This window comes from Equus asinus, chromosome 17 (assembly GCF_041296235.1).
Source record: "Equus asinus isolate D_3611 breed Donkey chromosome 17, EquAss-T2T_v2, whole genome shotgun sequence".
In the NCBI taxonomy this organism is placed as follows: domain Eukaryota; kingdom Metazoa; phylum Chordata; class Mammalia; order Perissodactyla; family Equidae; genus Equus; species Equus asinus.
In genome coordinates this window covers 2,143,372-2,153,842 of record NC_091806.1, presented here as the reverse complement: position 1 = coordinate 2,153,842, position 10,471 = coordinate 2,143,372, and the positions used below count along the sequence as shown (strand labels likewise).

The 10,471-nt window shown below is 47.7% G+C and overlaps 1 protein-coding gene across 1 annotated transcript in view; it reads left to right on the top strand.

Annotated features, from left to right (window-relative positions):
- Positions 1 to 10,254: 10,254 nt before the first annotated feature.
- The window catches only part of SLC1A2 (solute carrier family 1 member 2), a 137,461-nt gene continuing 137,244 nt past the window's right edge, over positions 10,255 to 10,471 (top strand). The window contains exon 1 of the mRNA XM_014851038.3: positions 10,255 to 10,382. The gene's annotated coding sequence lies outside the window, so the exon portion shown is untranslated. The remainder of the gene's footprint in view (positions 10,383 to 10,471) is intronic.

Genomic DNA, 10,471 nt, shown 5'->3' with positions numbered 1-10,471 from the left:
ATAAATTCAACATGTTCAACTACAAGTGTGTTTCTGCTGGGCTTTGGTTGGAAGTCATTAAAAATATATATATATATACACACACATACATACATATGTGTATATAAGTAAGAATCTTGTCTAAATCATATAGACCTTACTTCAGTTTTATGTACCTATGCTTAAAAGATTAAGCATGGAGGGGGCTGCCATGGAGAAGGGCCAGTTATTTCCCAACATGAACCCTTTAGTACAATGACAGGTCAGGTTGCCAGACAAGGAAAGCCCGGTCAAGGGGATGCCAACTGGTGGTGGATCTCAAATGCTAAAATTAATAATTTGGTTTCTTATTGCCCATTTGCAAATATCAAGCTCATTTTGATGCTTCCAAGAGAGTGGAAGGATAGAAGTGGAATTCTAGAAAGCCCCATCAGGCTGGCTGTGCTAGACAGAGGCAGTGGTGAGAAGACCCAGCCTGAGCTCAGGTTCTAGCTCTGTTATCCACCTGCTGTGACCTTGAGTATGACACTCAATCTCTACCTGGACTTGCCTTATCTGTAAATGGGAGTGAAATGACATGAGGATTCAGTGAGATAATGTTAACATGAGCTAAGTATCTAGAACAGTGTCTGACCCACTACACTCTACAAATATTGGCTGCTATTATGTTGGCAGTTGTTTTGTTGTTTTCTTCAGGAGGAAGACATTGGAGATCGAGAACCCAGTTACGAGAAACCTCATGAGGGGTGGAGAGAGGAAGGGAGGTTTTAGCGTTGAGGTCCGAGCATGTGGAAATAAGTTTCACAATCTGTGGAGTGAGGTAAATAACAGGAAAGCAAATGAGGCCATGGGTGAGAAGAACCAAGAACCAAGAGCAAGGAGCAAGGGGATTGTGTAAGTGGGAGCTCACTGGATGAGTTTCTGAGACAGAGTGCCAGGGCTTCCAGTGAGTTTTTACACACTTCCCTATCTGCTGGTGTGTGTGTCGGGGGAGAGAGTACAGAACAGGCTGGTCTTATTAAAAGGACCAGGCTCAGTGCACAAGTAGGAAATTGATAGCGATCTCACCCCCTTTTTTCCAGCATAATATCCATTGTCCTCAGGAGTTATTGGGATGGGATTTGAATATGAATCTTTACAGTTCTTTAGGATTGAAGAATTTTCATGCTGTTAGAATTCATCGCCTACTCAAAACTTAATGGGCCTTTCACATTTACCTCCTATATCACAATATTAGTCGATAAAATCTCTTCCCTCCTGAATTCAATCAAGAATTGTGAGCTTATTGATTTTCCTACCTGTCATTCATTCATCAACAAAAATTTATTGAGTGCCAAGGACTGAAACACGAAAGGGGTACAAAATAGGCTTGGTGCTTACGCTTAGTCATATCATCCCAGAAATACATGCATCATTAGAAATCGTGAGAAGTACTAGGAAGGAGAATGCAGGGTGCTGTAAAACTGTATCACAGGGGTAACTGGGTTAATCTGGAGGGGATGGGGTCAAAGGTTTGCCTCCCTGAGGAAGTGATGTCTGAGTCGAGAAAGAGTTGAGTTCCAGGTGGAGAGTGGGAAGTGGGGAAGAGCATTTCAGACAGATGAGCACGTGCAAAGGTGTTGGGAAGGAGGGCTCTTGGCATATTTGAGGAACTTCTGGAAAACCATAAGGCTGCAGGGGAAAGGCTGCGGAGGAGAGAGCTGTGATGTGAGGCTGGAAATGGTGTCCCATGGTGTCCGGCCACCTGGGGAGCTGGGAGAGTTAGATGAGAAGGCACTGTCAGGACCACACTGCGTATATCAAACCCATGAATTCCTATCATGTGCACTAGGAATTATTTGTGAGGTCATCAATGCATCAAGCATGGCCTTTGGCTTTGACTTGGGTTTTTCTGTCATCTTTCTAACCTGGACATGAATGGAGACCTTGAGTCTCATTGCACTGACCCAACTGCATATTCTTCTAACAGGGAATTATCCTCCATGAAGATGAGGTGAGTTAAAAGAAGGAAGCTGACAGCCAACGCAAGATGCAAAGAAGCGGGACCTGTATCTTCACTCCTGTCTTATTTTTTACCCTTCTTTAGTGTCCTGTGAAAATTTTGAGTGGAATACTTTGGATCCCCAGGGCTTGGGGAAGTTTATCTCTTCAGGGCTGTTGGAAAGACGCGGACGTTTTGGAGGGGTTTGGTAGCAATTTGTGGTCTCTGCTTTTCTTGGCAGCAGGACCCGCTTTCCCCAGCAGAGTTCTGCCCGGATGTGCTGCTGAGGCCCAGCCTTTTAAGAAGACTGTCTCAATGGCTGAGTTTGCAGGGCTCACTCCACGTTTGTCTTCCAGTTCACCGACTGTTTATCCAGAGGCTTGTGGACTAGGGTTGACGGAGAGATTTGTCAACAAAGACAAAAAAGTCAGTAGATAAAACTAGGGAATAGCTTTCTCAGGTGAAGAATAATAGCAGAAATTGAATTCTCAGAGAACAATAATCGGTTATGTTCCTGAACTTATAGTTTCTAGGCAAAGGTAATTCTAAAGAAAAGAGAAAGAAAGAAGCTTATTAATCCTTATTTGGAAAGGGGAACAGAGTGTTACAAATAAAACCGGATCCAGGTGTTAATAAATGAACCCTCCAAATGAATTGGGATCCTTCTAATTTAATGTCATTTCGCAAAGGCATAATTCAGCTTTTGATTGAAAAAATGCGCTGAATCTGTAATCTCAATTTAGAACTAAATTATCTGGTTGTTCTCTTTCTTTCTCTTAATAAGGAAAATAACTTTGTAGGAAAAATACTTTTGGTATTTGATACAAAGCCTCTCTTGGAATTACCAAGTAATTTCATAAAGAGGTAAATAGAGAAAATAGAACAAGAATCACATTGCTGGATTTTCTGAGGTCACGGGAGCCTTGCTAGGGTCCTCAATTCAGGCCTCTAGCCAAATCATTTAGCATTTAACCACAGTGAACGGATGTCAAGCAAAGAAATCCCTGCAAAGATAAAACATTTTCTCTCCATCCTTCTGCCCATCATGAAGATGTCACTACTGAATATTGTAATGTCCCAGTGGAACAAAGGGGAGGGGAAGATGCGTAACTGGCATTCTTTGCCACAGTTAGAGGAGACTGAGGGTAGAAATTAAAATAACAGCAATCACTCTCAAAAAGTATTTCCACTTTATATAGGACTAAGCTATTAAAACAGAGACAGTCACTCTAATTCACATTTTCATAGTTTTTATGGTGGGCATAAAGAATTCGCACCAACCCTGACATTCAGCCTCCAGTCATCTCAGAAGAAGATGCTGACGTATAGGAATGATATACCAAGAACTCACAATTCATCTTGTTCCACCGTCTCCTTTCCTTTTTCATCTGTGCTAAGTACACGGAATGAATTCACGCTCTTTCCATTAGAACTCACCAGGCAATAAGTGTAGCTAACAGATGTCTTAGTCTTCCCCAGCTCTCTACTTAATGAGATGGTTTCTGCCTGAAGAATGGATTATATTTAGACTGAGTTCTCAGCCTGAATTGAGATTTCTGTGAAGTAACATCTCTTTTCTCATCAGCGTAGAGAGTGGTAAAAATAGAACCCCCTTCCTTCTCTTTTGCTAATGTGTTAACAGGAAAAGAGTGAATGAACTCAGCTGGTATCTTACTGCTCCACATATCTGCGAGATGGATAATTTCCTTTGCTCTCTCTTCACTGACCACAATGGACAAACGGAGCTACAGGCAGGCTCCTCTGTAGCTGTGCTATGTCGTTGGATCCAGAGCATTACTACTATATTATTTTTAAGTGATGAGAACAGTGGCAGCCAGGAGGCTGACATACTAAAGATGATGATAGCTATCACTGTGTGCCAGGAACCATGTAAGTGCATTATGGGACATGGCCTCATTTAGTTCTTATAGGGGCCCAGTGGATGGGGTCATTACTGTCCCCATCAATGCCCGGAGGGTTAAGGGACTTACTCAAGGTCATTCAAAATGGAAAGAGGGAATGACAACTCAATTTGAAACTCACTGTTCCAAATATGGTTGAGACGGATGGTTCCCAGGTGGGTCTAATTCTGAAGACCATGCTGTAACTTGTACTGTGACCACCTTAGCATTCTGAATACGATGATCTGGGGCAGCCACTATGGAAATTCTCCTCCTGCCATTACCACTCAACACCCCTTCTCTTTCTAAAAGCTTCTCATTGTCAATTTAGTTTCCTTCCGGCTTCTCCAGTTTCTCTCTCAGATGCTTTTGGCTTCAGGGCCAATGCTGTTGAGAACAGCATCTTTTCTCTAAAATAGGAACATTAGATGATAATTTGCATTCATGTTTTTCATTCGTCCTCAAAATAGCACACATTTTTGAAAAATTAGCATACTCATATTAATTGTCTGGATGGAAGGGCCTCCAATATTTCCTCTGTTTTATTTACTTTTAAAAAACCTTAAGGTGACTAGTGCTGGATTCTTAATGATTGGCCAAAGTTTTAAAAGACAGATCCGCCTGGACACGCAGCTTCTGGTTCCCTGGGTGTTTAGGAAGGTAGGGGACAGACAGCTAGTGTGTCCACGCTCTGTGCCAGGCCCTGTGATGTCTGCTTTGCAGATGTAATTTTTCCAGCTGCAATAACGGCTTCCATTTCACAGGTGAGGGCATTTGGCCTGCAAGGGCTTCGGTGGCCCGCTCAGTGCCGGGTACAGAGGAGCTGGGATTTGAACACAGGCCCGCTCAACTCCAAAGCCCAGACGTGCACCCCCAAACAGCCGCACGGAGACTGGGAGGATGAATTTGCCCACTGGGTGGTTCTGACTTTGCAAAGAACCACCAGTGGGAAGGTCACCCCTAATGAGCTGACGGAGGCTGGTTCTCTCATTCCTGATTCTGGAAAGCATCACAAATCTTTAAGAGCTAGGCAGATGAAATGCTGATTGCATTCAGGAACAAAAAGTCAAATTCATATTTCTCAGACATTACTTAATGACAGTCGCTTTGGGAAGGGACAACCCTTGGGTACTTAGCTGCTTTGTCTCTCTGTAGGTCACTTACTACTGATAAACTCTGAGCTTTGAAACATTTCTCCTCTGTTGTCATCAGAATGGGGAATGGGCTTACTTAACAGCCTTTTATGGGAAAACAGTGTCGGACTTTTTTTCCTTTTCTATATTAGGAGTTTTCCCCCCTCCCCTACATGGAGATGCAATAACCAATCTCCAGCAATCTGAAGGAGAACCAAGACATGGTATGCAGCCCTTAGAAGAACACGAGAGGAGAGGGCAGAGTCTTGATCCCTTCTTGGTCCAACTAAGCTCCCATAGCAATTGGAGAAGAAGGTTGAAAATTATAGAATTTAGGACTGGCAGCTTTGAGGCCATGTGGTGACTTCTTCCGTTGTATATATACACCATCTTCTAATCTCTAGCCAATGGTCTGAGCGAGTCTTCTTTGCCAGAAGATCCTCCAGGTAGAGAGGTCCCTGCGTGCCATGGGGGCAGCTGTTGCAACAATGAGGACATTATTATTGCTACAGGCTGCATGGCAGAGAGGGTGGAAGCAAGGTTCTGCAGGGAGGCTGCCTGCCCCCAAACCCCAGCCGCACCCAGCTTCATGCATGGGCCCTGCCGACCCCTTCCCCGCCTTTCTCCATCCTGTGTGTTCCCCAGGCAGGCCAAACTGAGCGACTGCACGTGAATTGTATCAGTGTGCTCTCCTGCTCTCCAGCTTCAGCTGGCTTTGGCCAATAGGGAGCCCCAGAAGGGAGAGAAGGATAAGAGGGAAGTGGGGTCAAGCCATTTACTCCCAGGCCCCCTTCCGAAGACTGCTGTGGCAACAAAGGTCTCAGTTCCCATCGGGTGATCTCCACAGAACACTCCCCTCTAGGCTCCAGTAAGCTCTCCTCAGGCTGAAGGTGGGTAATGCTGCCCCACTGTTACCAGCCCACAGGGTCTCTCCCTTGGAGTTCCCCTCTGTCCTTGCCATACCCTTCTAAACAGTCCCTTTATTATACTGTGCACAATTTACTTAATTTGAATATGCCATCTTTTTCTAGCTGGGACCTTGACTGATAGAATCACTTACTATCTGTGTAACGTTGGGCAAATTCCTTAATCTCTCTTGGCCTCAGTTTTCTGCTCTGTAAAATGGGGGTAATAATACTAATATCTTCTGTAGAAGATCATCTTAAGGATCAAACCAGGTTATACATGTTAATGTACTCTGAATGCAGTAAGGACTCTGTCAATGTTAGGGTACACCAAGACTCCCATGAAGCCCCAGCTTAAACACCACCTTCATTCCATGGTGAGAAGTCACTTCTCAGAGCTTGGGTTAGGCCTTAAGTCAATAATAAGGCAAAAGAAAAAAGTCCCTTACGGTAAAAATTAACTCTGAAAGTCCCTTAAATCGCTTATCAGAAGACAGTACGGGGATTGTTCTGTATTCAGTCCTGCAGAGTCGCTCTTATTGACACTGCTTGAGAACCTGTGAGCTAGAGTGAGAAAGGTACACCTGTGTGCAGACCCTGGAACCTCCCACTCCTTCTGCTCCCGCTGTCAGGGTGGAAGCCCCAGAGGAGTGGAGAGATGCTCGAGTCCGACGTGTTCCCGCCAGCTTGCAGCGTTGGCCTCGCTCTGTTCTCCTGGAAGGCTCTCCTGGTTTAATGCAGGCCAGGAGACTTGCAGTTTGTCGCGAGGATAAAAAGGAGTTAATGGGGTCATCCTGAGGTGGCTTTAGGGGAGGCTGGGTTTTCCAGTGAGCACGGTGGAAGATTCAGTTTTGAGCGTGCTGCTGCCGCCGTGTGTCTGGGAGGAGCCTTTACGGAGCCCTCGCGATGGGCCTGGCTCAGAGCTAAGCCTTTCCCAGATGTTACCCCATTTAATCTCTCGACGGTCCTGAGGCGGGTAATTTTATGTTCCCCATTTTTTACATGAAGAAGCTGAGAACCTGCAGCGGCCAGCCAGGAATCCAGGACATGGGCAGTGTTTAACGCAGGTCTGCCGGACCCGAGCGGAGTCCGTGTCCAGCCCCGAGGTAGTGCGGGGTCATGGCTCACCCTCAGTGATCCATGTGTGCACAACCTAAGAAGAGAGCTCTGTGCTTCCTAGCTTCTCGCAATGGTTGTCCAGAATAACACACAAGTGTTTGCCTGGATAGATGTTTTTAATTCCCCGTATTTGAAGAGAGAAGGGCAAGCCTTGTTATGGCTTCCTTAGTTTTCTCTTTCCAAAGGCTAAACACACCAATTTACTCCATCCACTTCTGAGGGCCCTGTGCCGGGGTCCTTCCCCGTCTTGTTGAACCGTCTCTAGTCCAGTGGTTCCTGACACTGGCCGGACAATAGAATCAGTCACCTTGGGAAGTTTTAAAAAATACCGAAGTCAGGGCCCCAGTCCAGACTGATGGGACGTAAACGCTTGGCAGGTGGCCCGAGCATTGTTGTCTTCTAAAAGGCTCTCTTGGTATGTTCTCATGGGCGGCCCGCACTGGAAAGCACTGCTCCAGTTTGCTTAAAAAATGAAGAATTGCTGGGAAGGTTGGCAGGGGCCCTCTGGTGCGAGGAAAGAGAGTCAGTTCCTTCTTGCTAATGATTACTAACCAGAATTATCGGTGGCATATTCCACATGACTTAACAGGCCTCATCTCCAAGGGCAGCTGAACGCAAACGTCTCTCAAGTGTGGGATGGGACGTCAGGGTCCCAGACAGGTCACTCATGGAGAAGCAGGCAGCGTGGAGCTCCTGCTCCCATCTCACTGGCCTCATCTCCAAGGGCAGCTGAACGCAAACGTCTCTCAAGTGTGGGATGGGACGTCAGGGTCCCAGACAGGTCACTCATGGAGAAGCAGGCAGCGTGGAGTTCCTGCTCCCATCTCACTGGCCTCATCTCCAAGGGCAGCTGAACGCAAACGTCTCTCAAGTGTGGGATGGGATGTCAGGGTCCCAGACAGGTCACTCATGGAGAAGCAGGCAGCGTGGAGCTCCTGCTCCCATCTCACTGGCCGTGTTGCCGACACACCTGGATTCTCTCAGGGCCTGACACTGAACATGCAATTGAGCGGCTTTTGAAAAATTTGTTTTTACTGGGATATGATTGATATACAATATTGTGCCAGTTTAAGGTGTACAAGTGTTGATCTGATACATTTATATATTGCAAAATGATTACCAGCATAGCATTAGCTAACACCTCTACTGAGCCACATAATTATTTCTTTTTTGTGGTGGTAACAATTAATACCTAGCCTCTTAGCAACACTGAAGTTTTTAATAAAGTATTGTCAATTATAATCACTATGCTGTGCGTTAGATTTCCAGGACTAATTTATCCACTGCTTGCAAGTTTGTATCCTTAAAGAGCATCTCCCCATTCCCTTACCCGTCAGCCCCTGGTAACCACCATTCTACTCTGTTTTTATGTTTGGCTTTTTTAGACTCCACATATACATGATACCCTACAGTATTTGTCTGTCTCTGTCTGACTGATCTCATTAGCATAATGCCCTGAGAGTATTTTTTAATTGGTTTAAAAAGTGAAAGTACCCCTTTTCTTTTCCTTTCCTTACTCTGTGTTGACGGACCACCAGGCGCCCTGCTCCCTGCAGCAGCGCTGAGTCCTGCGGCGCCGCCCTCCACGCCTGCGCGCAGCCACTGGGGGATCACGATGGAGGAGTTCATTCATGCTCGTCTTAAAGGGGGTTGCGGTAGAGCTGCTGGGATCATTAACGTCTCGGCCTGGGGGAGAGTCCCAGGGCTTTGTTCTCCAGCTGCCACCTCAGCAGAAAGGGAGGTAAAGGCCCTAAACTGTAAAGACAAAATGAGAGTGTAAAGCTTCTGCCCCCGACGACTTCCGACACAAACGCACGCATCTCCCTTCGGTGGGGGCTAAAGAGAAGGCAGCGTCGAACAGATCGCCAACGTGCAGGACGGCAGTTTTTCATGTACAAATGATTATTTTTAAATACATGTACCCGATTGTGTTAATGTAATACAGATTAACGTATTAATTTAATCACTAAATTTTAAAAAAGGAAATGCAGAATTAGAGGGGTTGTGAAGGGCCCCGGGATGATTAAGATACAGATCGGTTTAATCTAACGGGGCAGACACGCAAGAGAGAGAGCAGGAAAGGGAAGGGGAGAGGAGGAGGAAGGCAGCATGGAGGAAGATGTTCGGACTCTGATTTTGGGAAGGGAGGTGAAGAGAGGAGGTGAGCAGAGATTTATTATTTTTAGACTTCTGTTTAGTTATTTGCTCTTTTTCTTGTTATTGCTCTCAGCTGCGTGTTCATCCTTGGATCTCGTGCTCAAGCAACTATCCTCCAACGACTCTCAGACTTAACCGAACAAGTTTTGAGGGTTTACTGGGTGCCAGACTCTAGTTTAAGAGCTTTGCGTATCTTTTACATTTCACTGAGTTCTCTCGGCACTGAGAGGTTGGGAATGTTACTCCCGTTTTGCAGATGGGAGGAGGAAAGGTTGAGGAATTTGCCCCGGATTACTCGACGGGAAGGTGGTGAAGAACTCGCCCTCCGGGACGCCTGCGCCTGGCGCTGAACCTCGAAGCCGTCTGGCTGGGACTCCGCCTCTCTCGGCAGGTCCCGGGATGCGCTCCGCGCGTCTCCACGCGGCTCGTCGCGCTCCGTCCTCCAACAAGGGACTGAAGAGCGCTCCCCCTGGGAGGGAAGAAGACTGGGGAGGAACGACGAGCGGCCGCTACCAGAGCGGCGTGGTTCCAAGACCCGCTGGGAAGAGCCTGGCAGGTTCCAAGGGACGGGCTAGCACCGCTGACGGCTCTCTGGCGCGTTGGCACTTGCAAATCCCTCTCGCAAGAGAGCCTGTTTAATTCTCACCGCGGCCCTGCAAAGAGGGTTATTTTTGGTCCCATTTTCCAGAGGAGGAAAGTGAGGCTTTCGCTCCCCGGCGTTCACAGCGTCCGGCAGGTGGTGCAGCTGTAGGTGTCAGCTTTGTCCCAAAGATAAAATCTGCACGGGTCTCGTCATTGTTATGCAAAGCCGGCGGGGAGGCTCGGACCCTCCCTTCCCCGAGCCCATCTGTCTGCGCGCGCCGCCCCCGGGCTCAGAAGCCAACCGGGAGCGGGGCCGAGGGGGTGGAGACGCGTCCCCCGCCGCTAGCCTCGGCCGGCTCTCCGTACCTTGCCAGCGTGCGCCCCCAGGGCCAACCGCCCTCGGCTTACAAAAAACCGCGACCTCCCCAACACCCCGCCCGCCGCCCGCAGGGAGCTGCATTAATATTAATCCCGATGAATAATTGAAGGCCAGAGATTTATTTGGGCCGCGACGGGGGAGGGCGCGCAGCTGGGCTGCGCTTCAGCCGCTTGGGTTCCGCGGGCCCGGGTACCGGAGACGTGGGAGGACGGGGTGGGTGTGCCGCCTGTGAGGATGAGCTTGAGGGTGAGTGTGAGCCGGAGCAAGTGTGCCCAGGAGTGAGGCGCAGCGCCCAGAGCTGCTCGAGGGAGGCGGGGATGGAGGGGCACCCCAGG